At 38.1% G+C, this 14,112-nt stretch overlaps 1 protein-coding gene across 2 annotated transcripts in view; it reads left to right on the top strand.

The window, feature by feature from the left end:
• LOC121311564 (junctional protein associated with coronary artery disease-like) overlaps positions 1–14,112 on the top strand; it is a 49,924-nt gene that overhangs the window by 11,415 nt on the left and 24,397 nt on the right. Inside the window, exon 1 of one of the 2 annotated variants that reach the window (XM_041243973.1) lies at positions 5,050–5,301. The exons of the other annotated variant lie outside the window; for it this stretch is intronic. The gene's annotated coding sequence lies outside the window, so the exon portion shown is untranslated. Of the gene's footprint in view, positions 1–5,049; positions 5,302–14,112 lie in introns of those variants that run through there. 2 annotated transcript variants of the gene reach the window in all.

The following is a 14,112-nucleotide window of genomic DNA, read 5'->3' as shown; positions in this document are numbered from 1 at the left end:
TGCAAGCAGTACTCACGACCAGCAACACAGTGCCGTTTCTTGCTTCCACGGTAAGTTCGTAGAAGGGCACAATAAACACAACGACACCTGAAAAATCTTCTTTTCCAGCGTGGCCAGAGGTACTCGAGGCTTTCTCCTGGTCACCCCGAGTGCTATCTGGGTCTCAGCAGCAGTTCCAGACGCCAGCAGAAAAGTAAATTAATAATAAACAAAAAAGACTATACCATAAAATGGTGACTGTCTACAGAAAACGTTTGGTTTACTGAAATATATTAGCCTCTTATACTCTGCTAATAAAGTACAAAATATATCATTCAGATAATATTTCTTTTACTATCACTTTTCTTTCACTCCCTCACGTTGCGTCTGTTCCTTCGCACTCTCTCGAACCTTCTTCTCTCTCTCTCTCGCAGAAACCCAATCAAAATGCTAAGTCCCACCCCCAAATTCCACTATCTGTTGGCTAATTGGTTCAGAGGGGAAACCTGTCCAATAGAATTGTGTTTAGGTGTAGCACGCTAATAAATGTGATTCTGGTGCATTCTTACTATGTTACAAGAAATACAACATTTTGATTTAACGGAATAGCGCAAATTTGCAGCAGGGCTACATCAGCCATTCAGTTATTATTCCATTCAAGCGCAACCAACCACTAACCATCCTCTTTTACAAAGCTACCATGGTTAATTGTTTACCATGTCATATCATTCATCATTCTAATTTAAGTAACCTTAGCAACTCTACTTATGCCAAAGTCACCTCCAGCAAACTGGTTTAACATTTTATTCTCATATGATATTCAATTCTACAGGGCTACATTTATTCAAAGGGTTATACTGCGAATATCAAATTTGCACACACAAGCTGTCCCAGACACATCCAGCGCTACCAATCTGAATGAACTAGAGGGCCACATGTGAAGTGTAGTGAAAGGTTAACTTCAGGTCTCATGCAATCCTCTGAAAGACTAAAGCAACTGTTCCAGTTCATGTGAATATGCCAATATGCAGTACAATGATTGTACTGCTTTGAATGAATACTAATCATCTGAAAAACGCACTTATGAGTGAGATTAAAAAAACAACCACACGAAAGTCCTATTGAGAGCTGGATGTCTGCAATGTGATTTTTGTTACTCTCTAATAATAACTGAGTTCCCTTAGTTGCGCTCAACGTGAATGAATGGCCCCATGATCGTTATTGTGAAGGCTTGTCAGTAATATTACCAGGCCACATACTGTTGGCAGCTGTCATTTGTTATGGAGTCTGTCAAAGCCAATGTGACAAAGACGGCTGTAGTGGGGACGTCATACCAGAAGAAACACACAGTACTGCGAGATGGAATGATAAATGGATGCGCTACTGCACGGTTTATTATTATAAAACAGTACAAAAAACAGGACACGGCACTGGCAGCCAAAACAAAGAGACAAACAAAAACCAAACTACACAGACAAACACAGTAAGCTGATACTTTAACTTTAACTATTCTTATCGTTACCTCCGTCTCCAATCCCGTTCTCCACTCACCGAACACACAACCCTGAGTGAGTGAAAACATGCTGCTTTTATGCAGCTGTACCAAGACTCGATTGCTAATCAATCATTCAATTGGAGTCTCGGTACAACTGCACATGAATTAATAAAGTGCAATTCCCCGTGCTCACATATTACTACATTTTACTTGCACATGAAGTGCTGTGCAATCCTTGTGCCTAAATACAAATATACATTTTAAACACTCGTGTTACACAGACCCTTTTATATCCCGTGTACCAATGACTATACACCAACATTAACACACAACATACAACACAAAATACACACAGGGGCGGGGCACTTTGCCACACCCAGTCATTAAGTATTTATTTTGGAATGGACTGAAAACATCTCAAGTTTCATTTGAAGGTTTCAAAGTGCAAGAGAAGATTTTGATAATTAAAAGTCTGAATGAATGAAACTCATTGGCCTCTTAGCTCACTGGATCCTTACCCCAGGTGTCCCTCTTTTGGCACTGAAATTAAGAGCAAAGTCTGCATCTGTATTTTGTAAAAGGTAAACTGAATTGATAATGCCATAAAAAATGAACCACGAAATAACACATGTGATGTATCAAGCTCTTAAATTAACAGCGGAAGGGGGGTACAGGAGGTGGTGGGGAGGCTTAAGACAAAGACTTCTAGAACAGTTTGGGAAAGGTCAGGTATACTGTTTAAAACTGATTAGCCAATAACATTTAGGGAAGGTGGCTAATACTCACAGCTGGAATTATGGCAATCCTCGAATTAAAAATAAACCAGTAAAGCTAAACGGCACCAGGGCCTTGCATTCTTTCAGCAAGTGTAATACACTTCAGTACGTGTCTGTTTTATACAAACTTTTACATTTTTGTTTTCAGTGTGTTGACCTATCATGTATAAAACTGCAGGGTGGGGAGCAGTCAGATAATATTACTGGTCCTGTTTAGACAGGTGGAGACCACTATTTGCTTTAAGATGAGTTGTGGGAAAGTCTCCCCATTCCCTGCAGCCTGTTTAGTTTAGGATATTCGTGGTAAGATATGCAAACATTTGAGTCTTAAAGAGTCTCTAATGAGTTCACAAAACAGTTGGGAAAACCTGAAATAGTCCCAACAAATGATAGACTTTTCCCAATTCATTCTTTCCAAAGGGTTGTGAAAGCACCAGTTTATAATTACTATAAACACAGGTTTGAGTCAGTTTGCTTACAAAAACACACTTTAACTTTGGCAGTACTATTCAGGAGTCTTATGAAATCCGTGTTCAGTAGTAATATAATAGCAAATGACTCTCCTAGTCTTGCAGGGACCCCAAACCAGCTAAGCATATTATCTGAATAGCAGAGAGGCAGTAAGGTGAAGTTATTTGAGCATTTCGAATCCCACAGAGCATCATTAGCTCCCTTGCTTTTTTCGCATCTAGCTCTTGCTGTAATTCTGCTTTGCCAGATCAGGTTCTAGGTTTTATATTTGAAATTATTGTTTTCTATAAGGAGGAACACATCTGCAATACAGCTGTTATCTGTAGGACATACTTTTGAGTAAATGGGCCATTAATATGCACATACAGTGGGCATTGTTGCTGTGCAGTTCTGGCTGCCCATGGTGAACCTTTACCCTATTGATAGTGCTATGAAACATGCTTCTAATCTCCTGTCCAAATCATATTTATACTGTAAACTATTCCAGGTTGATGACAATTTAGCTAGATCTCAATTAATTAAGTTTTAGGTTTGGATTGGACAATGATCACAGTATAACTGCTATTCAGATAGCTTCTGCCTACAAGATTGGAACAGAATGAGCACAATCAGTAGTAGTTATGTCACTTGTTAAGCTACATCTACAATATGATGGCATAATCATTGTGCATTGTTCTTTTTACAGTTACTCAAATGCTGTTTTGCTTTTTTTTGGGGGGGGGGGTGTTGTATTAAGATGCTGTGCTCTAAATTGAGGAGTCGCTCTTCTGTCATGGACATATGGACTCACTGAAAGTTTCATTATAGAAGAGCCAGTGACATCTAGGGCACAGCTGTGTATTTCAAGCAATAAAATAAGAAGCTTTACCCTCAATACCCATCCATTAGATGGTACTAGCTCTTGCCTGTATAAAGACACTTTTGGCTGATGCCGTCTGGGTTACATATGCGTTTGCAAGCAACTATAGAACATAAGAAAAAATGACTGATTCTAATAAGAACCCCTCAAAATGAGATTGCAAAATCCATTAAAGTGATTATGAAAATGTCAATTGAAGATACTTACTCTTTAAGATGAAGGCACCAGTGATGGAAATAAGACTCCGACTGCACAGCAGATTCACCCATTCCAGGTTTTGATAAGAGCTTGATCTTAAATTCATAGTAAAACTTGGAACGGATCTTTTGTGCAATGGCTGCGTGGTAGATCACTGAAAGACTTCGCTCACCAAGTCATCTTGCTATCCCTTTCATTTGGCTTTGTGAAAACCACTGCTAGGCAGTGTCAGCAGGGAACTGTACACTGCTGAACTGACCAATCGATAGCCAGTATCAGCACTCTTCCAGTTAACTTAGAGGTTTTTAGCAATTAATATACATGTTTGTAGTCAATGGCTAGTAACCATGGCTAGCAAACTGTTTTAATTATTTTACTTTGAAACAAGACTATATGGTGGTGAAAACGAATTGTGCTTTGGAGTATTTAAGAGCATAATACAGATATTCTTAAAGATTTTACCATTAAAATGCAGAGATGCCAACCCTTTGGCATGGAGCATCACTGTATTTAGGGAATTGCCAGCCAGCTGAGTACTCTTCTCAAACTAATTTACACTAAACTCCAGCTGTAAGAGTAAATTAATATTTTACAAAAATAAACTTCAGACTTCAACTCTTTGAAATCTTGTTGCTTTCAGGAGAACTGTTTTTTTTTTTTGTTTTAATGAATGCACATCTTCTTAACCATTTGGTCCTCATTTTAAACTTACCAGCTGGAAAACACATATAATTATGACAGTGTCTTCATCTGTGAAAAGTTAGTAATAAAAACATTCAGGTATTTTTGTAGAGTTTTCTATTTCTGAAACTGTGATGGCTTTACAATGGACGCCTGTTAAATCATTTGGTGATGCTGGGGTGGTGGGAATGAATAAAATGTGATGATGTTTAAAAAATATTTTGTTTGTTTGTTTGTTTAAACTTACATTAATATTGGGCCCAAAGAACTCCAATGACTGTTTTAATGTGTATAAACATTCTTTTTGGGTATGCCATACTTTGAGAAATTGGAATATAAAACCCTGGTGAAAGTGAACTGAATACTTTATTTTATTAATCAAAACAGACTGTTAAAAATAAAAAAAAAGTGCTTCACAAAACCAACATTAAAAAACTGCCTGAAAGTGTTGTGAATAGGGTTACACATAGCGAGTAGTTCAATGTTTTTATTTATTTATTTTTCACAGCATACTTGGCTTACTGCCACTCTCACAACCAAACTACCTACTTGATTATCTGAATTGTTATTTTCTTTGTTTAATATAACAGATTTGGACGGGTAAATACCTTCCAACACTCCACGTAGACTGTTTACGACCGCTTTTGCCTTTGGACGGAGCTCTTGAGACTGACTAGCTGGTGAAAGTGAGGAACGCTTACTCTGTTCCAGTTCCTTTCCACCGGACTGCCTCCAGCCTATAGGCATGCTCAGCAGCAGCTCCGTTCTGTCTCAGCCACAAGAACGGAGCACAGGGGACTGTGAGGCGCCAGCGTAAAGGCTAAAGTATCTCTACGAGGCAGGTAAGCCTGAATCCCATACCGTCTCGAAAACTAAACATTAGCCATCGTGCGTGGGATATAGTTTTGCTTAACACGCTGCAGATGTAAACGACTGTACGTAGTAAACGCTTGCAGCAAAGACGCAGCTGCAAATAATTAGCAGCACAGCGCTTCAATTTGCAACCCGCTGTAGCGTCCAGCATTGACTTTTTAACACTAAGGACTGTACACAAAGGGTTTGGTGCATGCTTTAATTTTGTAGGTTTGTACTTTGACTGGATTGAATAGAGACCCGTGTGGTAGAGTAGCTGCGATACGATGTTCTTTAAAATACATAGTTGTATTTATTAGTGAGGACGACTTTTGAAGTTGCCATGCACACATGATGTTCCCTGCGGGAATACTCCCGTTTTCTAACACCCACAGCGTTCATTCGACTGCTTTAATTCGTTTAATAATAAAGTTATCTTGTAGGCATTCCTGGTATGTAGGTATGTTATCGTTTTGACTGAAGCAAAATAAACTAGTGTAAGTGAGGGTATATTGTACGCGGCTAGTTGCCAGACAGTTCAGGGAGTCGATTCAAACTCTTTACATGCTTACTTTCATAAAGAAATATTATTGTATCCTATAGTACTGGCAAAATAACTGTAATTTACTATAGTATACTGTATGAAATACGATGTTATTGTCATTATTATAAGGGTCTTTATTAGGGAACTACAGTGTAATTATGAGACTACTCCCGCTCTGCTAGTCCAGATAACTGAATGATAAACTCGTTGTTCATGGCGCATGTATTCCAACGTTAACACAAGGCTGAAAAAACGACATCCAGTTGTAGATGACAAACAGCCTGGGTCTCAGGCTGTAGTATAGAACGCGTATAATAAAGCATGCATGCAGTCATGGTCCAGGCAGTGCTATGTGCTTTGATCTCCTAGTACTCCTGGTATTCCTAAATCTCCTAGCCTCCATGACGGCAGCAGCAGCAGCTCCAGCTGTGTTCTGTAAGCTCCATGCTTGCTGCCTCACTCACTCCTGGGTGCATGTTTGTTACTGTTCTGCTCAGTTGCCTCCCTGACTCTGGCAGCAGATTCATTTGCTTTCTTCGACCACACATGTTAGTCTCCACCTGCTAGATCCAATCTATTTATTGGTTTGGGCTTTTGTCATCTGATTACCAGAAACTAGGGGTCATTTAGGTCATATGCAGCATTTGCTTGTAGAAAGTTTTGCATTTCTCTTTAAAAGATGGTAGCAATGGAACTTTATTTGACATACATCCTTGCAATTGGCGCCGTGACGCATTTTTCGATAAAAACTTTCGAAATCTTCTTCTTGGGAACCGGTGAAGCGATTTCCTGAAACTTGGCCTATATCATCAGCATCCAAACCTGCATCAAGTTTGCAAGGCAGAAGTTTCTGCGATAAATTTTAATGTAAAAATGGCTGCCACAAATCTTATCGAAACGCGCCCTTAACAGCAAACTGCTGCTATTTGAACACCGTTTGACCAACAAACTCCAAAAATGGTAGTTACTGTCCCAGTAACAGTGGAAATCAAATATGTTAAAATGGTTGTTTTATAAAACAAGATGGCTGCCAGATGTATGTTTACGTCTAAAATGTAAAACTGCCTTAGTTGACAAACTGTTTACTTGACTAACTTCACAAGCGTCATCCTTGACACTGTAGGAATACAACTGTCTTAAGAAAATGTAAAATTTACATTTTCAAAAATGGCATTTGTATGTTGAACAAGATGGCCGCCTGACGCATTTTAAAAAAAAAAAAAAAAAAACTTTCAAAATCTTCTGTGGAACTGTTGAAGTTGCTGATTTTAAACTTGGCACATTAAGAACTAAACACGCTTAGACGGGTACTGATACTGGGGCTTGGGAGCCGTAAAACTGCCTGGCAGTTCTAGTTTAAATTTATTTACTTGATTTAATTAATAATTTAAAAAGTGACGAACATCAACCACTGTACAGCACGAAAGCGAGTTACAATTGAAAAAAAAGTTGGAAATACTTTCACTTCTGGAAAAGGTAATTACCAGGGATAAAATAGCACAATATTTTGGCATTTTAAAGTGCACTATGACTGATGTTACAAAGTCTGCCTCAGAGATGTAAAAGTTTGTGGGTTTTGATAGTAGCGGTGGAATTTGAGATCTATTGCTGCACGAGACAAGTACTTGAGCATTACAATTCCCGAGTATTCAAATAAAACGACTCTCTCCTTTACATACTGTACTAGTGTACATAAACCTCCCAAATATTGCCACAAATTTTAAATGCCAAATTAACACACGACCAAGTAATATATTAAGTAAATAATATAATGTTTGCCTTTTTGTGCAGTTAATTGTATATGGGCAAGTATTATTAAATAACATAAAGTATTCAAATCAACGTGTCCACACAACTTTACATTAAATTGTAAAGAGATGCCTGGCCTATCTGTCTGAACTGCGTCTCAGAGGTCCTTTACTGTAGTGCAGTAGTTACAACATACAAATAAAAACTGTACTCAAACATAAACGGCCGGTCGGTCCAAAAGTTTACAGAAAAATTTCGAGTGAAAAACGCCTTCCACCCAGGGAAGATTGGCGAACGGAGTCTGTGGTAATTTCAACTTTTTCTCCCTTTGAATGTTTTGTATGAACACGATTTTCTTGAGGTTTCTCCAGCCTCGCTGCTATTGTTTTATGGGTCGGCACAGTATTGGGATAATCTTACACTGATTTAAAAACTGCAGCATTCACGATTCACACGCACTGTCCTCATCACGGATAACGTGATCACGCCCTGTTCGGCCAAATCTATAGCAAATGTTGTTATGGATGTTTGCTTTTTATTGCCATCAGTAGCTCCATCCACAATCATTGTGAATGTTTTCATTTCAAACTGCGAAGCGTTGAACTTGTCTTTTTGTGGTTCGGCAGTTTAGTTTGGCATAATTATTTACATACCAAGGTTTTCTCGTCTGGTTCCTCAAAATACTTACAAACGTGGCCTCCTTTGTTTAGAGATGCCGTTTTAAATATAGAACAAACTCAGAAAAAACGCTTGTCATTAAAGTTATTTAACCCTGCGGTGGAATTGATAAAATACCACGCCTACTACAGTCATAAACACACACACAGCGCACCAATGAAGTGCCAGATCGACCAAGAATAAAACCTGCCCCACTGTCAGTCTTTCTGTTGCCAAGCCCCTTCCTTTTTATAATATCCACCCTTACTGTGGCACTAGAGCAGTCTAATACGTGATGGACTACTGATGATAAATTACTAAAATTAATGCATAAAAAAAACATTCATTTGGTGACATTTATCATGTGACCGGTTATACGTATAGCATATTATTAAACATTTTACCACTTCTTTCGAGTTTATACGTTTGAAAGTTTAGCATTCCCATCTCTAATAGCCGGTGCAATCCAGCCCTGGTGTTTAGAGCTGGAATAAATATTTACTGCTGATTTTCTGTTTACCTGGTTGAGTCTTTTATTATACAACTCACACACGGTTAGTAAATACACAGCATTATGCATTTACCATACTTTACCATGATATGTCATGCTTTTTAAAAAGGCTTAACAATGCACTTCTTGTGCTTTATTACACTTTGCTATAATTTTACTATAGTACATTTTATATATGGTTTATAGAGTATATTGCAGTGTATTGTATTGTGAATTACCATATGCATGAAACAATATAATATGCCAATGTATGACAAATATATTACAAAGATAACATTACATTTTAAAAATATATTCACCAAATACAAAAAGCTACAAATTCCCTTTGTATTGTCACATGTATTTCTCTATATATTTCACAACACTGCAAAAAAAAAAAGCAACATATAGCTATTCATTCAATATATTGTTTTAATGTGCATAGAAAAAAAAGTGCCAGTATGTAAGAAAATATCTATTATTCGCTGAGTGGGGGGTACATTTTGTATCATGGTAACGCTGTGAATTTGGAAAAAGTGTACAAAGTGTAATGTTTAGTGACAGCCCATCACAATACATATTGTTACGAGGTCAAGTTTGGCATGATCCTGAACATAAAGGTCAAACAAAGAAAGGACTGCTTGTTAAAAGGAAACACAGTAACATTGTATTTTGTGGTGTTGGAATATAAACATGACTAGGACTATAATGGCGTTGGACACACAGGAACACTGAAGTAGTGAAGCAGCAAGTCTTATACATTTCCTGACACAGCCCATCTCTGCACATTGTGGGGTCCTAGTGGTCTCCAGTCCTAATGGTTTTGGCCCACTTCCATCCCAGTTAACATTTGGGGAGTACAGGGCTGCTTAAATTGAGATCAAAACAATAGCTCTCTTGTTTCTTTGTTTAAAACCTTTGGTTTTTAGGCTCTATCTTTAGATTATGGTGTGCAGGTTGCCCCTGACCCCAGTGAGGCTTACTGCACTTTTCTCCAAGTCATTCTGGTTTTGAAGCAGATGTTTTTCGACACCTCACAAGTGGAAATGGATTTTGTACCCAGTCTGAAACCTGCAGCTGTCAGTGTGCTTTGTTTTAAGAGGCAGTGCACTCGCAGATGCCTGGAGGAAGTTTGCTCATTAGTTCCAGCAGTAGAGGAAAGGGCAGGTTCGCGTTCCAGAAATGCTTGATTGATACAATTAGTTTAAAGTTGGCTTGCAGCAGTCATACAAAGAGCTTGCGACACGATTAAAAATTAATTTTGAAGGCGTCTCGATCAGGGACGCACAATGCAACTTTCTGTGTCTTCGCGTTTTTGTGCTCACAAGGTATGTGCAATTCCAGATCACTGTTAGTAATGAGAGGATCTGCAAGTTAAAGACAAGATACACCTTGAAGTGTGGGATGGGGCCATTCACATCAACACACTTTGCAATGTGACAGCTCTGAGATACCAGTAGTTGACAGCTTGCTGTGCTGGTTTAGAGAAATACATATAAGACAGCACAATAATATATGTATTATATATTCTTATTTAAAAGAATACAGATCACTTTATTCTGTAAGGAGCCTCCATACCTTACCCAAATCCCTTGCAATGGTGTGTGTGAAAGGGTTTGTTTACAAGTGTCTTGTTTGTTTTGTTTTTTCCTTAAATGAAGACTGAAAGGCTAGCCAGGCCCTGGTCTGAACTGCAGAATGCTAATGTGTGTGATCCCTTTGATCACAATGCCCCCTGCTTTACAGGCTATGCCACTGTCATCTCAAAGCAGCTAAAAGCTGTGATGGGCCCTAATTAATATTAATCACACTGAGCCAGGAAGAAAAACAAGATTACACTGTAATCTCTCTTTATTTTTTTAAAGTAGTCATTAGTAGCCTTTTTCATTTTTACATCTAAAGAATTGCTTTTCCAACTGTGGTCAAGTTTGACTACCGCATTCTTTACCACAAGTTACAGTATTGCGATTGTTACAATGTGGGGATTCTATGTTAGTCTGTTAGAATGTGGGGACTGTATAAGGGAGCCTGCCTGTCTGTTTGTCAAACCATACTGTATGTACGTTAGACATGCATTTTTACATGCATAAACAGTGGATGCTGTTCAGAGTCATGTACTTTTTCATGATGCTGATAGCTTTCATTTTTGTATGCATAGTACTAGTGACAGATGTATGTTTAGCCACATACTTTTGTATTTGAGTTTTTGGAATTAACTTGGTTAGCCCTCTCAATAAATACCCCTGTAATGTAATGTGAACTGTACATAAAAGGCTTTGTGTAATACATAACTTCATCACTGCAAGATTAAAGATGAAAATCACATGTACCTTGCAGTTAAACACAAACAGCCGAACTTGATAATCATCGCCATTTGTTGTGAAAAGGTTTTGGAGCTAACACTGCTTGGCACTGACTTTGTATTGCAGAAGGGAGCTTTCTGACTGTTTTCTCTTAGTTTAGCAGCAGCTTAGTCAAAGCAAAGCCGGAGCCCCCCCAGTTGTTATTTGCACATTAATTTGAAACACTTCATAAAGCTTTGTGCTGCAAACATCCTCAGGAAGACAAATTGCCTGCTGAATGATGTCTTTGACAAAACAGACGGAAAGGCTTGCAAAACACAAGAGATTTCTAGCAAATTATAAGTGTCCCCTTTTTAGAAACAAGCCTGTTCTATTGATCTAAATACTGCCACTGGTAACAATGTTTTATTTAAATCTTTAGAAATTTTAAAACCATTTGTGTGAACTCAGGCGTTTGGAAAGTTGCCCTTGCACAACTTATGTGCATTATAAAATAGATACATAGATATGAAACTGAACATGGTACAATTATGCACACAGTGAGTGAAGGGGATATATTAAATTAGAACCAAATCTGTTTTTACAATAATGCAGTTAAGATGCTCACTCACAGCTAGAGATTATGGCATTATCAGCAGCTCATTCTTTTAATGATGTCAGCTGTGGTGATATTTAGACTCACTACTGTTCATACATGGCAATTAGTGTTGTCCCCAATCGAAGATGTGATGGAATGTGAGTGCAGGGCAGCCAGCCTGGAAAGAAGGTATCCGAGAGGCTAGTGTCCCTGCAGCTAATGAGTTGAAACACTGCCCTCTAGTGTTGGACTAAACAGTAACACCTGTGGATATTTGACACGAGAGTAGTTTGAAACCAGACCACAAAGCTGTTACACTGCTGCTATGCATTGAAAAACCCTGTTAGCCCATCATTACTGCATCAAATCCACTCACATCAGGGACTTTAGTATATTAAATCATACATAACTATGGATATTTCTTTGTTTTAAAAAAGCAGATAATCTCCGGACTACGGTATATATGCTAATTTCTGTAACCTGTTCACATAAAAAAAAAAAAAAAAAAAAAAACATTGAAAAAGACTTGGAAATGTTAGTCTTGATTTTATCCTGGATTTGTATGAAGTGAAACACAGCTGAAAGTTTTCTTCATTCATCAACACTAGTGATTCAGGGGCATTTTGCCACCAAAGTCATTCAAGATTGCACCATGTTTGTTAAGGCATCATATCTCCTAGGTTGATTGTAAAAACTCCTTGGCAAGCCCCCGACCCCTGACCCCCCATAAAACTGATCTGACAAAGTTTTTATATTGGATACATCCACCACTGACACCAGACTGCAGACAGTGGACATTATTAGAGATCTGGCTTAATCTGTTCAGCCAAACTGCTGTCCATCCTGTGGATGAGAGCACTGTTTTATTTAGTTGATTGCAAGCTTTTCTGGGGGAGAGAAATGTGGCATGTTGTGTTATCTTGTAACTTGTGTGGAAAGCCGTTTTATACAAGTGTAGGTTGTTTGCTGTGTCTCTACAGTATCCAGAGTATGCCACCTTGTCAACACCACTCCAAGGCTCCCCTGTAACGCCGCAGAGCTGCATTTCACTGACGTACATATACAGGCATATCTGCTTGAACTGTCACTTTAGACTACGTGTGCTTTGACACGCGTATCTCGTACCAGACATGAGCAGCTGCTCACTTTTCTTGCAGTTTCAAAAGGTGGGGTTTAGTTTGCTGGAAATTTGACAGATGCATAGGGTGGGGATGCTAAGTTTTTGTTTGTTTTTTTTGGGTCCTAGTAGAGTAATTATTTCTTCAAATACTTATCACAGTTTGTAGGTTCCGCCTAAATGTCATTTTTTCTGCCTTTTTTCTTTTCCCTCCCATTTCTTTTTAGTTATTCACCAAACAGATGTTAACCTTTTAGAAACTCTAAAGAACCTAAACTGAAACTGATATGCAAAGTGAATCTAAAGAAGAATTGCTATTTCATACTTGTGCTTGTCCCCAATTCAAGATGATGTGGGAATGTGAGTGCAGGGCAACCAGGCTGGAAAGAAGGTATCCCAAGAGGCTGGTGTCCCTGCAGCTAATGAGTTGAAACACTGCCCTCTAGTGTTGGACTAAACAGTAACCCCTGTAGTTATTTGACACAAGAGTTGGTTGAAACCAGACCACAAAGCTGTCACACTGCTACTATGCATGGAAGAACGCTGTTAGCCCATCATTACTGCATCAAATCCACTCCCATCAGGGATTTTAGCATGTTAAATCACACTTAACTATGGATATTTCTTTGTTAAAAAAAAAAAAAAAAAGCAGATAATCTGGACTGTAATATATATGCTAATTTCTGTAACCTGATCACCTGAAAAAAAAAATATATATATATATTGAAAGACTTGGAAATGTTAGTCTTGATTTGATCCTGGATTTGTATGAAGTGAAACAGAGTTGAAAGTTTTCTTCATCCATCAACAGCATTTTGCCACCAAAGTCATTCAAGATTCAAGTCATTCAAGATTCAAGTCATTCAAGATTGCACCAAGTTTGTTAAGGAGTTTAAGAAGTTGCCCTTCAAAAACTTGGAAAATCATATATGCATTATAAAATAGATACATAAATATGAAACTTAACATGGTACAATTATACACAAAGTGACTGAAGAGGATATATTAAATTAGAACCAAATCTGTTTTTACAATAATGCAGTTAAGATGCTCACTCACAGCTAGAGATTATGGCTTTATCAGCAGCTCCTTCTTTTAATGATGTCAACTGTTTTTATATTTTTTTACCCACCACTGTTCATGCATGGCCGATCATTCTGAGATTTCTTTCATTCACAGGTAAGATGTGTACTTTGTATTCAGCAGGGTTTTACTTCAGGGTATCAGTATTTTTTCTCTGTCTGGGGCGGTTTTATTACAAATAAATGCAACATTAGTTAGGTAATTCTAGGCAGACAAACTTTTCCATGTCCAATATTTCTCAATTCAAACCAGTCTGTGCTATTTATATATCTTAGAACTGC

Source organism: Polyodon spathula, chromosome 3, assembly GCF_017654505.1.
Source record: "Polyodon spathula isolate WHYD16114869_AA chromosome 3, ASM1765450v1, whole genome shotgun sequence".
NCBI lineage: Eukaryota > Metazoa > Chordata > Actinopteri > Acipenseriformes > Polyodontidae > Polyodon > Polyodon spathula.
This window is presented reverse-complemented; position numbering and strand designations above follow the sequence as displayed.